The sequence below is a fragment of the Trachurus japonicus genome, chromosome 10 (assembly GCF_045865225.1).
Source record: "Trachurus japonicus isolate A0001 chromosome 10, Traja_1.0".
In the NCBI taxonomy this organism is placed as follows: Eukaryota; Metazoa; Chordata; class Actinopteri; order Carangiformes; family Carangidae; genus Trachurus; species Trachurus japonicus.
In genome coordinates, this window is record NC_140916.1 from 38,185,945 (window position 1) to 38,191,975 (window position 6,031).

Here is a 6,031-nt window from a genome sequence, read left to right on the forward strand (position 1 = left end):
AAGTACGTCATACTTCTTTTGTTTTTTGTTTTTTTTATAAACTTTATTTACACAAAGTAGTGTACAAGGCAACTGTGGGAAAATAACAAAAGAAAAGAAAAAAACATAATGACAATAGTGCATGAATCAAATAAAGAGAGCAACAGAGAGAAAATAAATAAATTAAAATAAATCAAATTCATTACATAGGTAAGGCTAAAGTTTTTAAAGCTTTGGAGTTTTTGCAAAAATTAAGTGTGTCCACTAGGTCCAGATATGATTCACAGTAAGAGATGAAGATAAAAACGTTGGGTTTTTGTTTTGTAAATTTGCTGGTGTGTAGCCTATATGGAATTTTGCTAATAGAATAAAAAGGTTGATAATAAATAATTTCTTTGTGGGTATTTTCTTATCAAAAAGACCAAATAAAATAAATTCAATTTTGATAAAATAAAAAAAATAAAAAAATACTTGAACTGCAGTTGTTACATTACTGCCATCTTCTGGTCTCCAGAAGGCCGGACCCAGACCCAGACCACCACCACGCTGGTCCCGTTATTCCAGCTGCGCTGCACTGCACTGTGCTCTCTCATTCTCATCTTCCACCATGCTGCTACACTTCTTCATTCTCTGCAGTGCTAGTCCAGAAATTTTAGGCCAAAAAAGGGGTCAACGTTGAACAAATTGCAACAAAAGCAAACTCAACTGATTTTGTGTCCTCAACATGTCCTGAGTGAGGGGGAAAAAGCCCAGAAGAATCCCATTAGGAGAAAGTTTAGAAAAAGACCCAAATACAGCCTATCCCAAATACGCCTATTAATTATTTTTCTCACGTGAATAGGGTAAAAAATTTAACCTTTAGATATCTCCATGAAAATTGATTGAGTTGATTACTTACATTAAGACAAACAAAAAATGTATTACAAGTTTTTTGAAATTCTTTGTTAACATGAGTACATTTGCATAAATTTGCATAAATTCCACCATTTTGACGGCATATGTATATATATATAAAGGTGATGTGTTGGTACCAGCATGAAAACTGGAATGAGTTGACTCCAGAGGTTCATAAAGGGACCTATGTTTACTTTCACTTTCGTCAGCTTACCAACTGTAGCTTTAATGAGCGAGGGCGCTAGGCTACCATGTAAAATGAGGACTTCCCAAAGCGACGGATTCAAATCCAGTCCACGTCCTTTGCTGCAAGTCCTTCCATCTCTCCACCCCCCTTTCACAAATATCTCTCTATCTATCATTAAAGGAGAAAATGCCAAGTATTTTTTTTTGTTTTGTTTTTTTAAATAACTGTTCAATCAAAACAACCATCAAAAGATAAGTGTCCTTCTCCTTAAGATAGGAGGTGGAGCATGTCATACCTGCTCTACTAAGGATGTGGCTGTCTTGAAAAATTGCAGTCATTTTGAAATTTAAAGTGTTTTCTTGTCGGTTGACCGATGGAGTCAACTCATTCCAGTTTTCATGCTGGTACCACCACAGCACCTTCATATATACATGTGCCGTCAAAACGGTGGAATTTATGCAAATTTGCTCATGTTAACTTAAAAAAAACTTGTGATACATTTTTTGTTTATGAGTGCCAACCACGTAATTTCTCGTTTTTCGTTCCCATGCGTTGAGTGCCAAAAACGAAATTTTTCGTTTTTTGCTTTTTTTTTAAATTATGAAAATAGACACTTTAATACACATTATATGTAAATTTGGGGACTCTACGACGAGGAGAACTGAAATAGATGACGATCAAAGTCACATGACAGCTCATGAACTGGAAGTTTTTATCATAACTCAGCTTCTGCAAACGGAGTTCTGCATGCAGATGCAGCAGCTGCTCCGCTGCTGCTCTGCTCTCACCCGCGAGGCTGCAGCAGCTGGGAGCTGAACCAGGAAGCTCTCAGCCCACTGTCCCGCCCGGTCTTCATCTGGAGCAACACCGTGTCCTCCCCAAAGTCCTCCCGCGGTAAAATCTGATGGTCTCTGGACCAAAGCAGACCGCACCACCGACCCGTACCACAGACGGACCGCGACCACCGGCGGGACCGGTGTTCGCGAGCCGCTGTGGCCGGCAGAGCCTCACGTTCCGCGGCGAGAGGCTGTGACACGGCACGGTGCGTCTGTGTTATTGCTGTTTAGTGGCGCCCCCCCCGCCCCCGATGGTGGTTTTGTGAATAGAACAACAATTGTTGTGTATATTTATCTTATACGAGCCCTTTGATCCAGAAATGCGAGTGTGAGAAGAGCGACAGACACAAACAGCGCACCTTTCATAAAAGACGCTCTATCTCCTTTTCTAGAAAAAAAGGAGGGATTTTGGTGAAACCCAGCCATGTTTAGCTTGACTTTTCTCAGGAACGGAGGCACGTAGAAACAAACGGTTTGTGGCCATTTGAAGGATAAAGTTAAACCTTTCAAATGAGCTACAGTATGTGTTGGTGGCAATAATATAGAATACACTATGGCTCTAAAATAAAAAGTCAAATATGGTCTAATTTGCCGGTACACTTGACTAAAACTTTGGAAAGGAGCGCGGCACTCAATGAGTTAATGTAAGTAATCAACTCAGTAATTTTCATGGAGATATCTAAAGGTTAAAAATGTTACCCTATTCAGGTGAGAAAAATAATTAATAGGCGTATAAATGGGATATGTTTGGGTCTTTTTCTAAACTTTCCCCTAATGGGATTCTTCTGGGCTTTTTTTCCCTCACTCAGGACATGTTGAGGATACAAAACCAGTTGTGTTTGCTTCTGTTGCAATTTGTTCAACCTTTTTTCATAAAATGACTGGACTATGGGCCATTACAGGCAGTAGCCTACAAGAAAGGTTATGTTATGCCAGGGCCGGCTCTAGCCATTTTGGTGCTCCATTGGCACGGCCTTTGCTAGGAATTCTGGGCCCCCTGAAAGAATACTAAAGTGGGCCCCAGTCCCCCGACTTTTCCACTTTTTTTCTTAGACTACGTATGTATTATCATTTTTTATTTACTTTGTTTTGATGCTAATGCAGCATTACTATTAGTCAGGGTCTTATGCAGAATAAATTAGTCATACAAAGATTAGACTACTGGGGTTTTTTATGGGCCCCACTGGGCGCTGGGCCCCTAGAGTTATCATCACCTTTCTCCCCTATACAACGGCCCTGTCTATTGGCGATTAAAGCTCCAGTTGGTAAGTTGACGAAAGTGAAAGTAAACTCCGCGACTTCGTCGGAAATTTCAAGACAATACTCCGTCAGGTCCCTTTATGAACCTCTGCCAAGCGCCCCACACACACACAGACACACACAAAGTAGCCATAAACACACCCACAGAAGATGTACCGTATCCATAGCAGAGCGATATCTATCGCTCTGATCCATAGCACGACGTGTAGGAGCGGCGATTGGCTGCTCCTCCTGCTCCCTCTACCTGACTGGTGGAGAATCGTCGGTCGCGGTGGATTTTGGCAAATACGATTACAGGCTGTAGGTGGAGCCAGAGGAGTTGGATTTTGTCCTAAATTACTCATTTAATGTCTGACCATCAGAATATAGTGACAGTTCCAGCAAATATGACTGAATAATTGTTACCAACTGAAGCTTTAAGAGGATGATCGACAGTGTTTTTGTTTTTTTTTTCTTTCTGGCTGCCCCCACTGTGCTGCGGCTCATCCACACCAGAACAACAGACAGAGCGCTCCTCTAGGTCGTCTGAAGCACACGTGAAGCACACGTCGCACTCAAAGTTTGTTCTGACTTTCTATCACAGGGACTGCACAGTAAGTGTAAGTCCTCTCATGTTTGCTGTGAAACATGGCTGAAGGCACGAGGGGAAGTGTGCACGTGTTGACAAGCTCCCGTGAGTTGATTTGACAGTAGCTAAAAAAGAAGAATCGGCCAAAGTTCTTGTTATCGGTTAACAGTTTGTTGTGAGCATAAGTCCAAACAAATATTATTTAGTTCCTAAAAATAATTTGGCATTGTTGAGCATCTGTGTCTGCAATAGTGACTGTCTGACAGAGCTGGCTAATAAAATAGGACTCTTTTGGCCCAATCCCATTTCTCTTTTTTACCCCTACCCCTTGCCCCTCGCCCCTTGGACACCTTGAGCTACAAAGGTGTAGAGGTTGAAAGTCAACCCCTATGAATTGGGACACCCCTTCAACAATCACATACGTCATTACATAGTCTCCACTGGCTTTTACGTAAGCAGATGCCGCGAGCTTTTGCCAGAAATCCAATCGCCTTGTACCATATAACTTAATGAAATAAAATAAAACTTAATGCAGGCTGATTGGTTCATTGTAAAGCATTTATTTATTTTTGTAAATGTGGTGATTAATGTACGTAGGTTACAGAGCGCTGCTCTTCTATCCAAGAACATGAAGCTTCACTTTTCATGTTTGTTGAGCTGAGCTGCAGGCCACACCCTCCCTGCCTGGGTGCTTCAGGTCTGGGTGTGACTCCCAGCCCAGGGGAGATGATTGATTGCACCAGGTGAAGTTGATTTAGTGATCACAGGAGTCAGATAAGGCACTCTGAGGATGGTGAGGTGTGTGACGATGTGTGGAGACATGGAAATGGACATGAAGAAGTGACGCAGGACTAAATGCTTGTTTCAAACGAGGAAGAAGGAGCCAGTGAGCTTTTGTTTGTGTGGATTTTAGTATTTAGTGGGTCATGCAGTTAAATTCATGTTAAAATGTGTGTATTTAAAAGTAGTAAATCATGGTATCAAACTCAGGTAAAATGTCAATTAATAAATCATGTTAAAAATGTCATATATTTGAAATTATGTAGGTTTAAAAAGAGTTTAAAATGTAATATATTTTAAAAGACTTTAAAAGGTTAAAAAGTTAAAAGTATGGATTGTGCGTGTTTATAGGAGGTTAAAGCTGCTAAGGTTAAAATTATCATTGAGAGTGATAATGTCTTTATTTCATTTTGGTTGCTTTAAATATGGGTTTTGGTTCTACATATTCTTCAGATTAATTTCTAGTTGTTTAAGATTAAGGTTAAAATCAATTATTTGATCTTGTGTTATGTTGATTTATTATTTTTTCTTGATCTATTTGTGTTTGTGTTTAAGGGTTTTCACCTGCTTTTGGCCATGACAACTCTTCAAAGTCCAGTTAAAATCTTCTGAAGCAAGCTGCCCTTTCAAGTGGGGGAAACTTGACAATGCTACTGCCACAATTGTCAGATTTCATCAATGAGACCAACATTTAAATGCTAAAAAGAATTTAACCAGCCGGTAGTGAACCTCTAAAAAGCTGCGGGTAAATTAATTAGCGATGGCCTTCTCTCCCGGGATGACGACATAGTTTGGCCGGCGGAGCAGCTCTGCAGACCGGCTGCTGCCTCTGTGAGGAGCCGCTTCCTCCTGGAGCTTCACTTCTCCCAAAAATCATCGGAGCAAACTTCTAACCAGCCGTCATTTGGATAAACTAACCGCACATTTGGGACCTAAACAGTTACTTTCTCGCATGAAAAAATATTAAAACTTAATAAAGTGACGTAATAACAGCGCTACAGTGAGAAATAAAACAGCTTTTCGTTTTACAGCCACCGCTGCCCGCTGCCGTGAGATGCATTCTGGGAAACTTTTCATACCCCTCCGTTTGGAGTGTGCCTCTGAAAAATCTCCGTTTGGAGGGGTATGTAGCCCTACCACTTCCCCCTACCCCTCTGTCCTAACGGGGATTGGGACACCCCTACCCCTACACGTGAACACGCAAAACGGAGGGGTAGGGGTAAGTGGTAGGGCCAAGGGGTGAAATGGGTGTAGTGGCTGAAGCCTGCACAATGACCTTGGCTTTGCAATGTCCATTACTGAGCCAGAACAAACTAACTACACTGTAAGAGACAAGCCTACCTCAAAACTATATTCTAGACTGCTGCATATTCTGTGTAGCCACTGAAGCAGACTGTGTAGAGAGAAACCATAAAAGGCCCTGGAGGAATCTACAGGACTTTAAACTCTGTCCCTTGTGAAAACAAATACCTTCCTGTTCAAACACTGAGACCTGCACCAAAGTCCACTTCAGTTGAGTGAGCAGGG